This window comes from Heterodontus francisci, chromosome 18 (assembly GCF_036365525.1).
Source record: "Heterodontus francisci isolate sHetFra1 chromosome 18, sHetFra1.hap1, whole genome shotgun sequence".
NCBI lineage: Eukaryota > Metazoa > Chordata > Chondrichthyes > Heterodontiformes > Heterodontidae > Heterodontus > Heterodontus francisci.
Window position 1 is genome coordinate 81,075,202 of NC_090388.1, and position 15,070 is coordinate 81,090,271.

A 15,070-nucleotide genomic window follows, 5' to 3' on the forward strand; every position below is an offset into this window, starting at 1 on the left:
TCTTAAGTACTCCCCCTACACTTTCTATACTCCTCCAGTGTATAACTTAACATTATTGAAGTGAATTTCTGTAGCTGTTCATGCTAGCAACCACATCTTAAGACACACTGCCCTTGGTGAGTTAAATTTTCCTTTGGGGATGTGGTTCTTGTAGGAAACACAGTCTTTTCAACATAGGCTTTTGGTCACTAGGGAGATCTTTCATTGTGCTAAATGCAAGTCACAGGAATAGCAAATGTCAAGTTACATATAATGGGAATAGATTCCCTTCTCTGCCCCTACAGTGGCACAGTTTCAACACCTTTCCACCCCATGCCTGTGTCCCTGATGATTTCCCAAGGTCAGGTCACCTGCTGAAGATGGGAGGCAGCGATGGAAATGGTGAAACCACATGCCAAAGCATAGCATGGCCAGAACCGTGGCAGAAGAACAAGAACACTTAAATCTGATAAAGAATTTCAACCTCCTGTCTTGCAATTAATCAATCAGTTCTACGAGGCAAGGCAACCTGATTTCCCACTGTCTTAGTAACCTGGAATGCTATTGACACCATTGTTCATGGTGCTGTTCAGAGTTAAAGTGGAACAAATGAGAGTAGCACATTACCCGATGTATTCATCTCAGCCTCATTACTGTACAGCCACCAAATATTGTGCATCCAATGTCAATTCTGGTGCAAAATCATGTAAAAAAATCTGTTCTAGGATTTGTAAATCCATACTGGCTTAAGTTGTCACTTTCTTATTTTTCTTATTTACTAGTAATCATCCATGATGTTGCACTCAGGGAGTTAAGATCACCATTGTCTTCAAGTAAAAGCATGTTTAGTGAATGAAGAATAATTGGACTTGCGTGTCCAAACATAATTCAGTCACTGTTTTAGAGCCATACATTCTCACTTTATTTTTATCTAATATTTCAATTATATGTTATTTACAGTTAAACAGTAAAGTAATTTATGAGGCAGAGAGGTAAAATTGGTTGCAATTTTGGATTTTCTCTGCACTACAAAATCAAACACAAGAAACAAAGTACAAAAATCAAGGCTGACACTCCAGTGCAGTCCTGAGGGAATGCTGCATTGCCAGAGGTGCTGTCTTTCGGACAAGACCTTAAAACCGAGGCCCCGTCTGCTCTCTTGTGGACGTAAAAGGTCCCGTGCCACTATTTCAAAGAAGATTAGGGGAGTTATCCCTGGAGTCCTGGTCAATATTTATTCGTCAATCAACATTACAAAACAACAGATTACCTGGTCATTATCACAATGCTGTTTGTGGGAGCTTGTTGTGTGCAAATTGGCTGCTGCGTTTCCTACATTACAACAGTGGCTACACTTCAAATGTAATTTATTGTCTGTAAAGCGCCTTGAGATATCTGGTGGTCGTGAAAGGCACTATATAAATGCAAGTCTTCATTTCTATAGGCTGAGTAGTTGGAGTGCTAATGTCACTGCTGGCAGGAGTGTGAAATTACAGCCTGACACGTTTATATTAACAGTTTCCATGATAAATGTTCACATAGGAATCCGTGGTGGGGCAAAAAATTAGCAAAGGTGGATTTAAAAAGTGACAACAGGAAGTAGGGTTGCAAACAGGAAATACCACAGTTGTAACATTTCGAATAACATTTTTACATCTTGTGTGCATATGTATATATAGTTTACCAAGAGAGTCAGTGCTAATAATGAAACAGTTTTCGAATTTATACTGATATTTAAAGAAACAGATTTAACAATTAGTAATTTAAATGTGAACATCATCACAAAATCAATTCTAAGTCCAATATATCAAGCAATTGAGTGGTTAACCAGAGACCACCTGTGTGTTGTCTTTTCTTCTCCTTGTATTAGTGTTGACTATATACAAGAACCAACCACGCATAAGGGATTGGTTAACACATAATGTAGATTCTTTATTGATGACTATACTGCACATGTATAACTAGGAATAATCTTACATAGGTCTGATCTGGATGACCACTCTCTCCAGACTCACACACAGTGTAAAAATCACATGTTACATTGCATGATTTCCCTTACATTGTTGTACATCGAAAACATAATGACCCCTTCTTAACGGTGTACCACAACAGAGTGAACACAAATGCAGAGCCCTTTCTTCACTCCCAATGGCCTACATAGAATAAATGCATGCATACTATTGAGTCTGTAAGGAACAGAATCGTAAGTACAAATCAGGAAATGTAGATCTCCCTTCCATAGAAATGTAAACTTGCCCCCCTCCATCCCCACCTCCCCCCACACCACCCCCCACCCCCGTACCCCCATCCTTATATTTAACTTCATTTTGAATGATTACCGTGTTTTTACTTCCATTACATCCCCAGCTAGTGAGGTCAAGGCATTGAGCATTCTTTGAGTGAAAAATTACTTCCTGAAATTAATCCTCAAATTGCCTTTTCCCAGTTTGTACATACACCCTGCCCTGCAGCCTTGACTTACTTGAACAAGTTAAACTTTTCCATTCTATTTATTATCTTATGTACTGCTAGAAGGTCCCTTCAGAATGCCTTTCATCCACCTTTGCAATACCCTACTCCAACCTTATCTCTTCCCTTTTCCCTCCAGCCGCTCAGTGGTAGCAGTCTCAGCTCGTGTTATCTTTCAGTGTGGAGGGAATGCCACCAAGTACCTCCACTAGTCCAAAAAACAGCCATTCACCACAGCTCTCTGTTTTCTGTCCCTTAGCCAATTTTGTATCTATGTTGCTCCTGCCCCTTTTATGAGGTGGGCTTAAATTTTGTGAACAAGGCTATTAGTAAGCTTATTATGTGGCACTTTATCAAATGTCTTTTGAAAGTCTATACACAATACCAACTGCTCTGCCCTCAACCACCCCTCTCCGTTACCTCATCAAAAAACTCAATCAAGTTAGTCAAACATGAATTGCCCTTAATAATCCATGCTGGTTCTCCTCCTTTGGTCCATACTTGTCCAAGTGGCTGTTAGTCTTGTCCAGGGTTATTGTTTCTAAAAGCTTCCCCACCACCGATGTTACATTGACTGACCTGTGATGTCGGAAATGCAGCAGTCAATTTGAGCACAGTAAGGTCCCACAAGTAGCAATGAGAAGAGGACATAGGAGTCTGCAAAGTGATTTCGATAGGTAAAGTGAGTGGGCAAAGATTTGGCAGATGGAGTATAATGTGGGAAAGTGTGAACTTGTCCACTTTGGCCAGAAAAATAGAAAAGCAGCATATTATTTAAATGGAGAGAGATCGCAGAACTCTGAGCTGCAGAGGGATCTGGGTGTCTTAGTACAGGAAAAGCAAAAAGTTAGTATACAGGTACAGCAAGTGATTAAGAAAGCAAATGTAATGTTGTCATTTATTACAAGGGGAATGGAATGTAAAAGTAGAGTTGCTTTGCTGTAGTTGTACAGGGCATTGGTGAGACCACATCAAGAGTATTGTGTACAGTTTTGGTCTCCTTATTTAAGAAAGAATATAATTGCATCAGAAGCAGTTCAGAGAAGGTTCACTTGACTGATTCCTCAGATGCGAGGGTTATCTTATGAAGACAGGTTGCGAGGTGATGCATTTTGGAAGATCCAATTCAAGAGTGAACTATACAGTAAATGGAAAAGTCCTGGGGAAAATTGATGTCCAGAGAGATTTGGGTGTTCAGGTCCATTGTTCCCTGAAGGTGGCAACGCAGGTCAATAGAGTGGTCAAGAAGGCATACGGCATGCTTTCCTTCATCGGACGGGGTATTGAGTACAAGGGTTGGCAGGTCATGTTACAGTTGTATAAGACTTTGGTTCGGCCACATTTGGAATACTGCGTGCAGTTCTGGTCGCCACATTACCAAAAGGATGTAGATGCTTTGGAGAGGGTGCGGAGGAGGTTCACCAGGATTCTGCCTGGTATGGAGGGAGCTAGCTATGAAGAGAGGTTGAGTAGATTAGGATTATTTTCATTAGAAAGACGGAGGTTGAGGGGGGACTAATTGAGGTGTACAAAATCATGAGAGGTATAGACAGGGTGGATAGCAAGAAGCTTTTTCCCAGAGTGGGGGATTCAATTACTAGGGGTCACAAGTTCAAAGTGAGAGGGGAAAAGGTTAGGGGGATATGTGTGGAAAGTTCTTTATGCAGAGGGTGGTGGGTGCTTGGAACGCGTTGCCAGCGGAGGTGGTAGACGCGGGCACGATAGCGTCTTTTAAGATGTATCTAGACAGATACATGAATGGGCAGGAAGTAAAGAGATACAGACCCTTAGAAAATAGGCGACATGTTTAGATAGAGGATCTGGATCGGCGTAGGGTTGGAGGGCCGAAGGGCCTGTTCCTGTGCTGTAATTTTCTTTGTTCTTTGTTCTTTGTGGTCAGGTTGGGTCTGTATCCATTGGAGTTTAGAATGATGAGAGGTGATCTTATTGAATCATATAAGATCCTGAGGGGACTTAACAAGGTGGATGTTGAAAGGATGTTTCCCCTTGTGGGAGAAACTATAACTAGTGAGCAAAGTTTAAAAATAAGGGGTTTCCCATTTAAGACAGAGACGAGGAGAAATTTTTTCTCTCAGAGGGTCGTGAGTCTGTGGAACTCTCTTCCCCAGAGAGCGGTGGAGGCAGTCATTGAATGTTTTTAAGGCAGAGGTAGACAGATTCTTGATAGCAGGGGAGTCAAAGGGTATCGGGGTAGGCAGGAAAGTGGAGTTGAATCCACAAACAGATCAGCCATGATCTTATAGAATGGCAGAGCAGGCTCAAGGGGTCAAATAGTCTACTCCTGCTCCTAGCACGTATGTTCGTATGAAATAAATGACCAGATTATCTGTTGGGGCTATTAGTTTAAGGAGAGATATTGGCCAGGACACGAGGAGAATTCCCCTGCTCTTCTTTGAAATAGTGCCAGGGGATCTTTCACATCCAGCTGAAAGGGCAGGCAGGGGCTCAATTTAACATCACATCTGAAAAACAACTTATATTTATATTGCACCTTTAATGTAATAAAACATCTCAAGGTGCTTCGCCGGAGCATTATAAAGCAAAATATGACACTGACCAACGTAAGAAGATATTAGGTCAGATGACTAAAAGCTTGGTCAAAAAGTTAGGTTTAAATGAGCATCGTAAAGGAGGGGAAAAGAGTTAGAGAGGCGGAGAGATTTAGGGAGGGAATTCCTGAGTTTAGGGTCTAGGCAGCTGAAGGCACAGCAACCAATTATGGAACAATTAAAATCAGAGATGTTCAAGAGGCTAGAAGTAGATGAGGTTTGTTGGGCTCGAGGAGATTACAGAGATAGTGTGAAGCGAGGCCATGAAGGGATTTGAAAACAGGAGTGAGGATATTAAATTCAAGATGTTGCTTAACTAGGAGCCTATGTCGGTCAGTAAACATGGGGTGATGGGTGATTGGAACCTGGGATGAGTTAGGACACAGGCAGCGGAGATTTGGATGACCTCAAGTTTACAGAGGGTAGAATGTGGGAGACCAGCCAGGAGTGCACTGGAATAGTCAAGTCTAGAGATAACAAAGACATGAATGAGGGTTTGAGCAGCAGATCAGCTGAGGCACAGGTGAAGTTGGGCAATGTTATGGAGGTGGAAATAGCCGTTCTTAGTGATGGCACAGATATGTTGTCAGAAGCTCATCTCGGGATCAAATATGGTATCAAGTTTGTGAACAGTCTGGTTTAGGCTCAGGGAGTTGCCAGGGAGAGGGATAAAGCTGGTAGCTAGGAATTTGGAACAGGGACCAAAAACAATGGATTCAGTCTTCTCAATACATAATTGGAAACAATTTCTGCTCATCCAGTACTGGATGCCAGATAAACTGTCTGATAATTTAGGAGGAGTCGAAAGATGTGGTAGTGAGGTAGAGCTCGGTGTCATCAGCTTACATGTGAAAACTAACACTGTGCTTTTGGTTGATGTTGCTGAGGGACAGCATGAAATATGAGGCAACCAAGGATAGATCCTTGGGGGACACAGAGGTTACAGTGCATGTGTGGAAAGAGAAGCCATTGTAAGTGATATTCTGGCTACGATTAGATAGATCGGAATGGAAGTAGGAGAGAGTGGTCCCATCCAGCCAGACGACAATGGAGAGGTGTTGGAAGAGGATTGTGTGGTCAACTGTGTTAAAAGCTGCAGACAGATCAAAAAGGATGAAGAGGAAAAGTTTACCTTTGTTACAGTCACATCGGCTGTCATTTGTGACTTTAATGAAAGCTGTTTCAGGTCGACGGCAGGGGCAGAAACCTGATGGAAGGGAAATAAGCATGGAGTTCTGGAAAAGATGGCCACAGATTTGGGAAGCAACACATGTTCAAGGACTTTGGAGAGGAAAGAGAGGTTGTAGAAGGGATGGTAGTTTGCAAGGACGGTGGGGTCAAGGGTTGTTTTTTTGAGGAGAGGGATGAATGGCCTCCTTCTTCATTGTAACGATTCTGTGAAGACGGCAGATCTAAAGAAAAGAGGGACAACACCTGATGAGAGAGAAGCATTAACAATATCGGCTAACATGGGGATTGGAGGGGAAGGTGAGTGGTCAGCAATTTAATGGGAATAGAATAGAATCGAGAGAGCAGGAGGTGGATCCCATGGATAGCTTTTCAACACTCCCTTAGTATTGCACATGAGTGTCACCCTAGATTCCATGCTCTAGTCTCTGACTGCGTGTGGGACTTGAATCCATGACTTTCTGATTCAGGCAAGAGTGCTATCAACTGAGCCACGGCTGACAGAGAAGTTAATTATATTTGGTGTTAATCAGTATCCATACGTGCCCTTTTTCTTTCGGGATCTGTAACTGAATCATGCCAAAGCAGATGAAACAAAATTCTCCTGTCACCACAGGCTGCAAGGGTCAGGTACAAAATAAGTTTGGGAAGTTTCAGTCCACTTCCTTGTGGGTCCTTAACACAAAACTGTTCACAAACCAAGACAAACAGACTAAACAGACAGTCTCTCGTGGACAAATTCATACTGATGAGATGCAAGATCCTGCTCTATGCTGGCTGTAGGGACCTCAGTGACAGTGCAATTGGGGATTATCTTGAGCCTGGAGTTAAGTAAGCTTTACGCTGTGTCCAATTGTGTTAGACATGAACTTCGGAGCACTTGTTGTCAACATAGACTAGTGCAAACAATTTTTATCTTGAATACTAAATTCACACAAGAAAAGTCAAAAACATGTTTAAAAAAGAGAAAATAACCATTTTGAGTTTCTTGTCTGTATGTTGTTATTCTGATTATGGGGTTTAACGTTTGTGCAATATCTCATTCTATTGTTCCAGGGATGATTTTTTTTGAAACACCACAACTGCCCTTCTGCAGTACGATAATTCTCATATCACAAGGTACTACAAACGACCAAAATTATTAAATTGATTACAAAATAAAGCTGTCAGTTCACCAACTCCTAAGAGCCTTATAGTTTTAACAAAATCAGAAGGCATCATTAAAACAAACCAAAGACATCATTACATTTTTTAATTATAATTTAGTTCATTAGCCTCCAAGAATTAAAATGCTAAGTCAACCGCCCTGATTCCTATTGATCCATTACAAAAGAATATAATTGAATATTTTGATCTATTTCCTTGGTGATGGGTACATTCCAGATTCTAATTTTAATTACCCTCTGTAATGTTTGATGAAAAATATTCCTTCAGTTTACCAGCTGCAGTTTGACTGAAATATTTTGATAATGTCTTTAGGTCTTACAGCAAGACTTGAAACTACTCAGACCAACATGCAACTATCTGCCTCTATCCATGTGACAGGCGAGGACAATGAACAGATGGAGCATCTCAGCATCCAGGTGACCAGCAGTAAACTGTTAGATCAATGGAAACCAGGCAGTTACGGTCGAATGCCAGACGAAAATGAAAATTGTTTTATCACTTGCACTGGACGCATGGACAACAAGTTCAAAAGACAACCAGCATTTACAAAAACTCCTTCCTTGCTTCCCCAATGGCCAGTGGATAAAGGCACAGATAGATTTTTCCAATTACAGCTTCAAATCAAGATTTCTATGAATGAATTATTTTTAAAACAGCCCATTTCTATTAGATTTCACAAGAATACTAAAGGGTTCGAATCCCAAAAACTTAAGCTAACAGCTTGACTGGGCTGACCTGAAAGAATTTCACACCTTATACACCACAGTATGAACCAACTACATACTCTATGCATTGCACAGCACAGTAGCAGTCAGGAAGAAGTTTAGAGCTTATTTGGTTGTAGATTTAAATTGTCTAAGTAAGAATTCACAGGAGGAGTTTTGTAAGTTTATTAATATCACTAATTCATCAATTCCATAGGATTGCAAGTCAATTCCAGTTTTTCCACAGCAATGACAGCTATACTGGTATATGTACAAGGCACTGCTTTCCCATGCAGTAGCTGAAGACTGGACCTTGTCAGAAACCAACCTGAGATCTTGGAGGACCAGAACCCGCTTGTGGCAATGGCAGAGAGAACCAGCTGGGTGGCCCCATGGTTCCCTAATGACTCCCGACATGTCCTCTTCCAGGTGGCTGTGACAAGGTGGGAGGTCCTCTTCGCACCAGACAGAAGGAGGAGGCCTCCCCAGATCACCAGGAAGGCCTGGATGGAGGTTGTGGAGGAGGTCAGCAGCCGCGGGTTGTGAGAAGGACATGGATTCAATGCCGTAAGCGGCTCAACGACCTTCTCCGCTCTGCCAGGGTAAGGGGCATGTCTCAGTCCTCGTTTCTTTGTACTCAGATGGATGGGTATCCAGGTGTTGATGCTGCAAATTGGAAGCCATCCATCTGGAGTGAATAGCTGCATCTCTGTCATTGGGCATATGCCGGGCACATCTGACCCACACAAGGGACCAGGAGTGTGCCAACTTGAACTGATTGTCACGTGTCTCCACAGGAGAAGGGGACACAGTCCGATGGTGGAGTTCCAATCATTGCCATTCTCACTACTCTGGAGGAGGAAGCATTGCTACTTGCTGGAGAGGATGGAGGCCACTCAGTTGCTGATGATGAGGCCGGAGCACCTGGCCAGGAGGGTGAATTCTCCAGAGTGCGGGCACAGGTGGGTTCAAACAATGAAGGTTGTTTGCGCGTTCAAACTCACAGACATGTGACCACGTTGCAATCTAAGACATGTCCTTCAGTCCAGAGTGTCACTCAGACCTGATCATTCTGTTTTCCACTGCTGGTGAATCACAGCTGCTGTGTATCCGGGGGACATCCGACCACCTCTGAGGAGGAAGAGGGGACTCCAGAGGGTGCAGCGACACATCCTTTCCCTGCACCAAGCACCATCTCAGATACAGTCACCTTGGTTGGGCTAATAGCACATTCAGATTCGTGGTCACAACTTGGTGCTTGCACCTCACAAGTGCTGGACCAGCTGGCAGAGGCAGTACCGGCCGATGCCTCTAACACTCGGAGGACTGTGGGAGGCCAGGCCAGTGCTGAGCCCCATGCTGACAGTGAGCCTCTGAAGTCATCCATTCGGTGGGAGATGCTGCAGGTGCAGTGTGAGGTGCGTGAAGATCTGGCAGAGTTATCAGAAACCAAGCATGCTCTGACTCGGACTTTAGAGGCAACCTTCCAGGCCATGAGTTCTTCATAGTCCCTGTTATCTGGCTTCCTCCATTGACAGATTAGTGTGCAGTGGAGACCCAGCTCCAGCAGGCCACCCAGTGTCTGCCGTAGATGTACAGAGACTTGCACACCATCGCAGAGTCAGTAAGCTCCATGTATCAATGGCAATGCGAGAGAGGGACGAGGCACCAGGGGTCTCCTCCAGATGGTCATCTCTCTCAGGTCAGCAGGGAGGTCCAAATGAACCTGGTGATGGCACAGGAGCAACAGCAGTCTGCATCTGGGAGCTTCTCTCAGGGCGCTTCTGATGTGGACAGCGGCTCCTTGGCCCCCTCTGCCAGTGACACTAACATCTGAGTATGCCAGGATGACAGAGGGTGGTCCCGAGACTGCTCAGGGTCACCTCAACAAGCCAGTGGCTTCACGGCCTCCGACAGCCAGAGGACGCCAGCCAAGGTCATCCCAAGCCACAGGGCAGCCTGATCAGCTACCTGCCTCTGCCATAGCTGGCGGCGAGGGGGAATCGACATGTGTGAGCACTCAGAAAAGGTTTAAGAAATTACAGTAACTGCACTTAGGTTTCACTGGTGTGATTTTGATTCATGTTAATTTTTGTGCAACTTTCCACAAACTTTATTAAAGTTCTTCTTTGTCTAATTTATGTCTCAAGTCACTGATGATGTATGAGGTGAACCTTTTCTTCTGCATGAGATGGAGACTTGGGGAGGTGCACCATTGGGCCATGGTGTGTAAGAGGGAAAGGTGGGCCATAGCAGCTGAGATTAACCTTTGCAGCTGAGTGCTTTTGGGGTTCCAGCAGATGTGAATGCCTGAAGTTAGGTTGACATGTCAGTCGCTGGCAGACTGCAAGGGTCATGAACCTCAAGTCAGGAGAAATGCCTGAGTATCAGAGCCTCCGAGTCTCCCCTTCAGCCAATTCTTGCAAATCTCCAATTGCTTCTCCTGGACGTTCAGATGGCTGCGACTCCCACCTCCTCAACCCCTTCACCCTCCATCTGAGGACGCCTCATGCCGAACAATTTCCTCAGCATCCAGGGCCTCCGCCCTCTGTAGCGCCAGGTTATGTAAAGCGCAGCAGACAACAACAATGCAAGATACCCTTGCTGGCAAATACTGAAGGGCACCACCTGAGCGATCCAAGCACCTAAATCTCATTTTCAGAAGACCTATGGTCTGCTCAATTGACTTTGGTGGTTGCATGACTCGCATTGTACCATTCCTCTGCTTCATTCTGTGGGTTCCTCACAGGTGTCATCAGCCATCTCTTCAGCGGGTAACCCCAGTCACCAAGTATCCGTCCTTCCAGGCAGTCGGGAGGGCTGAAAATCGCTGGCACCTGGGGGAGTTCGAGAGAATGAATGCGTCGTGACTGCTTCCTGGATAACGAGCTCACACCTTCAATATACTTTACAGTGGTCACAGACAAGTTGCACATTCATTGAATGAAACCCCTTTTGATTAATGAAGGCCCCTGGCTGACCTGCAGGAGCTCTGATGGCCACATGTGTACAGTCAATCACTCCTTGGACCATGAGGAATGCAGCAATGGCGCTGAAGCCTCTGGCTCTCTCAGCCTGACTGGCAGAATCGGTCTGGAACTTGATAAACTGGTTGGCCCGCATGAGTATGGCATCAGTGCTGTTCTAATGATTGTGGTATTCCACACATGTCTCCTGTGGAAGCCTGGAATGAGCCTGATGCGTAGAAGTTTAGAGCGACTGTGACCTTTAGACCCACCATCATTGGATGGCCACCCACGCAGTTGGAGCTGACCTTCGCTGCCATCATCTCACACAGAGATGTGGCAGTCTCTAGGGACAGGCGCAGTCTTCTACGGCACTGGCGCTCAGACATCTGCAGGAAGCTCAACCACTGCCGGTACACCCTGCCTAATGGGTAGATACATCTCCTCACACATCTTTGCTGCTGGTGAACTCTGTGACCTTCTGCCCCTCCCCCAGCACCGGCTGGCCAACAGGTCACTGATTTCCTTGGCCACTTGACCCCGACCTTTGAATTAACTGATAAATATAACACACAAAACAGAAAATTCCTGTACCCCCAATTCCTTCAGTGAGACAGCGGTTGCCGTTCATTTAAAGCTGCCGAGTCTGCGACCCCACCACCCCCCCCCCACCCCTTGCAACCCATGCACAGAACGTAAAATGGAACAGGCGACGCAAAATCGCTGTCAATTGTCTTTGTAATCATTTTAATTGGCCGTCAATTGCCTTAAATCGTGTCCCCATCTTGCCTGCCGTCCAACGAGCGTAAAATGGCGATTCGGCGTCATGACATCGGGGACCTGGCCCGATGTCATCACCTGCCATTTTTCACTGCAGCCGCCTCCGAGGGCACCCGATTTGAAAAAGTAAAATTCCGGCCATCAAGTTAGATGATCAAAAAGTTTGGTCAAAGAGGTAAGTTTTAAGGAGTGTCGTAAAGGAGGAAAGAGGTAGAAAGGTGGAGAGCATTCCAGTCCTTAGGGCCTAGGCAGCTGAATGCACAGCGACCAGTACTGAAGCAATTAAAATTAGGGATGCTCAAGAGGCAGAATTAGAGGAGTGTAGATATCTCAAAGGGTTGTGAGGCTGGAGGAGACTACAGAGATAGGGAGGTGCAAGGCCATAAAAACAAGGTGAGGATTTTAAAATCAAGGAGTTGCTTAACCGAGAGCCAATGTAGATCAACAAGCACAGGAGTGATGGGTGAACATGACTTGGTGTGAGATAGGACATGAACAGCAGAGTTTTGGATGACCTCAAGTTTATGGAGGGTAGAACATGAGATGCTGGCCAGGAGTGCATTGGAATAGTCAAGTCGAGAGGTGATGGATGCATGGCTGAGGGTTTCAGCGGCAGAAGAGCTGAGGCAGGGATGGAGTCAGGCAATGTAATGGAAGTGGACATAGGCAGTCTTAAACAAGCTTATTTGGTTCAAATACATTTTTCTGGTTTTAAAATAAATGTATGTTCTAATGACAAATCCTGATTTAAAAATATTAAAGCTGATTTTGTATGGTGTGATTCACCATGCCATTTTCAAAGCCCTTTCTAATTAATTGCAACTTCTCACCAATGGTAGCTGTATGTGTGCCAGCCAACTGTGACAGAGAACAAAAGACCAAAGACAAATGAAAGAATGAAGTGTCAAACCAGGCTGACAACACCGTCTAACTAGACTGGCTTTCTTCTGCTTTCACAGACTGATAATAGCAGCATCTGAAAAAGAAGAAACGAGGAGCAGGATCACAAGGGTGAACTGTGACAGCTTAGTATTTCTTCCAGTGCTAGAAACATAGAAAATGTACGGAACAGAAGGAGGCCATTCAGCCCATCATGTCTGTGCTAACCGTGAAAGAACTAACCAGCCTAATGGCCCATGGCAAAGGGACCGTTTCTATAAGCAGATCATGTCCTCCAGGAACTGAAACTTACGGTTGAGTGAAAAATGTGCTACGGGACTGACAATTATCCATCAATTATGTTGCACTGCTCCAGGGAGCGTGTAGGGACCTGACTCATTCCCTTTACTGCTCCAGAAGGCAGTAACTACACTGTCAGACTGTGTATGTTTACTTAAAGCTAATTCATTACACAAAAGCAAAGAAACACAAATTACTAATGGACAAACTACATAGAAAATAAAGGCAGAATCAGTCCACAAGAGATTAAAATATCTTCTTCAGGATATCTTTTTGTGCGGTTTAATAATCTAAAGGGCTTCTCGATCAAACGCACATGCCCGTGTGATGGTGTGTGGGTGACTAAAAAAAACCTGATCTCATACAGTATACAGCTGAGTGAATTGGTGTCTTTACACCTAAAGACTTTCATGAACAGGATTTTAGGTCCCAATGGGGGTGAGCGCCCATCCTGCCCTTGGCTCATTTCCCCAGAGGCGGGACTGAGGGTAGGAGTGGGGGGCAGCAGTGCTACCCATCTGCAAGCAAAGGGTAGTCAATTGAGCAAAGTAGGTCTATGAAGGCCTGTGGTCAGAGGTGCCTGAGGCATCAGGAACTAGGCCATCTGCCTGGAGGTGGCCTCCCAGCAGTAGACCAGACAGCCAGCACTCCAAGCAGACTTTGAGGCTCTCCCCGCCTACCTGGCCTCAGCTATGGCTGCAGACTGCCCTGTGAAACGGTTCCCCTACACAATGGTGGCCCAGCTGCTGAGTCTATCTTTTAATTTAAAAGTGTTTAAAAGGTTGGAGAGCAGGCGCCTCAAGTTGGAGGCACCCTGGCTTTCTCTTACCTGAATCGCAAGCTGCTGCTCCTTCAGTGCTGGAGAGCATCCTATTGGCCCGTCATCCTTAATTGGATGACAAGCCTGCCCTTTGGCCACTCATTGACCAATTTGGGGAAAGTCACTGCCGGGTGACTTTTCCCCACACAGTGCGGGGTTGTGACCCCCATTTGACCCCGACATCGGGGTCCCGACTCAAAGGGCAAAATCTTGCCCCATGTCACAAGTGTGAATGTTGAGATAATAACTACTTTCCTCTCAAACATATCCCTTAATAGATTTTTGTCTATTTTGATTCGCGGATTTACACATATTAGAATTTCAAAGATTGTCCAAACATCAAGCACACTTGACCTCATCAATTTTGAAGTACACACACTAACATCAGATGTTGTTCCTGTGTTGATCCCTCAATTTTTAAAAGTATTTTGAGAATAATTGTAACTGTCAAGAGGACTACTTAGAGTTACTGTTTAAAGGGAGCCTGAAGGAATGTGCTTAATTTGTTTCTCTCACACTTCTCATTCAGAGCATTGACCATCTTGTGTTTTGATAGACCATCAAGAGTTTGGAAGGAAAATAATTATTGTCTCATTAACACCAGTGACATAAAGGCTTCTTTTTGATGAGCTGTAGTTTATACCTTAAAGTAGGTACTACCTACCATATCTGTTTATCTTTCAAAGTGAGAAGTGTGGAGCTCAGGGAATAGCCAAATAGAATCAATATACTGTTCAATTTCAGAGCATCTTTTCCCTGTCACTTCTATCTTTGCCCTTTTTCCTCTCTTTCTCTGATATTGTCTATTTCTGAATTCCTTTTACCTGTTCACACCCTGCTGGCTGTGGGATTTCCAAGTGGTTTTGTTTGCTCTCTAGTGAGAGAAGACAAGATACATGGCTATTCTTCAGATGCCAGTTACTGCTGCTAATTGACTATTAACTATATTGAATTGTATTCAGGTGGTGGGCATTAACTAGAGATTCACTTGTGCTCCTATAAATAGGAACAGACTGAAGCTGTGGTGGCTGGATTAGAAGGTGCATGTTTGCAATGTGTATCTCTGTGAATAAATGCTTATAAAAGTATGTAAAGATTGGCTCAAATTCTGTCCTTCACCAAGCCTTCTGTTGGAGTTATGATCATATAGTTTTTAATGCAGGATATTTCGCGATTGATATGAATGGTGGGATAGCCCATCTGTGAGGTGTGACATTCCAGCAATTATTAGTATTGCGCATATATAGA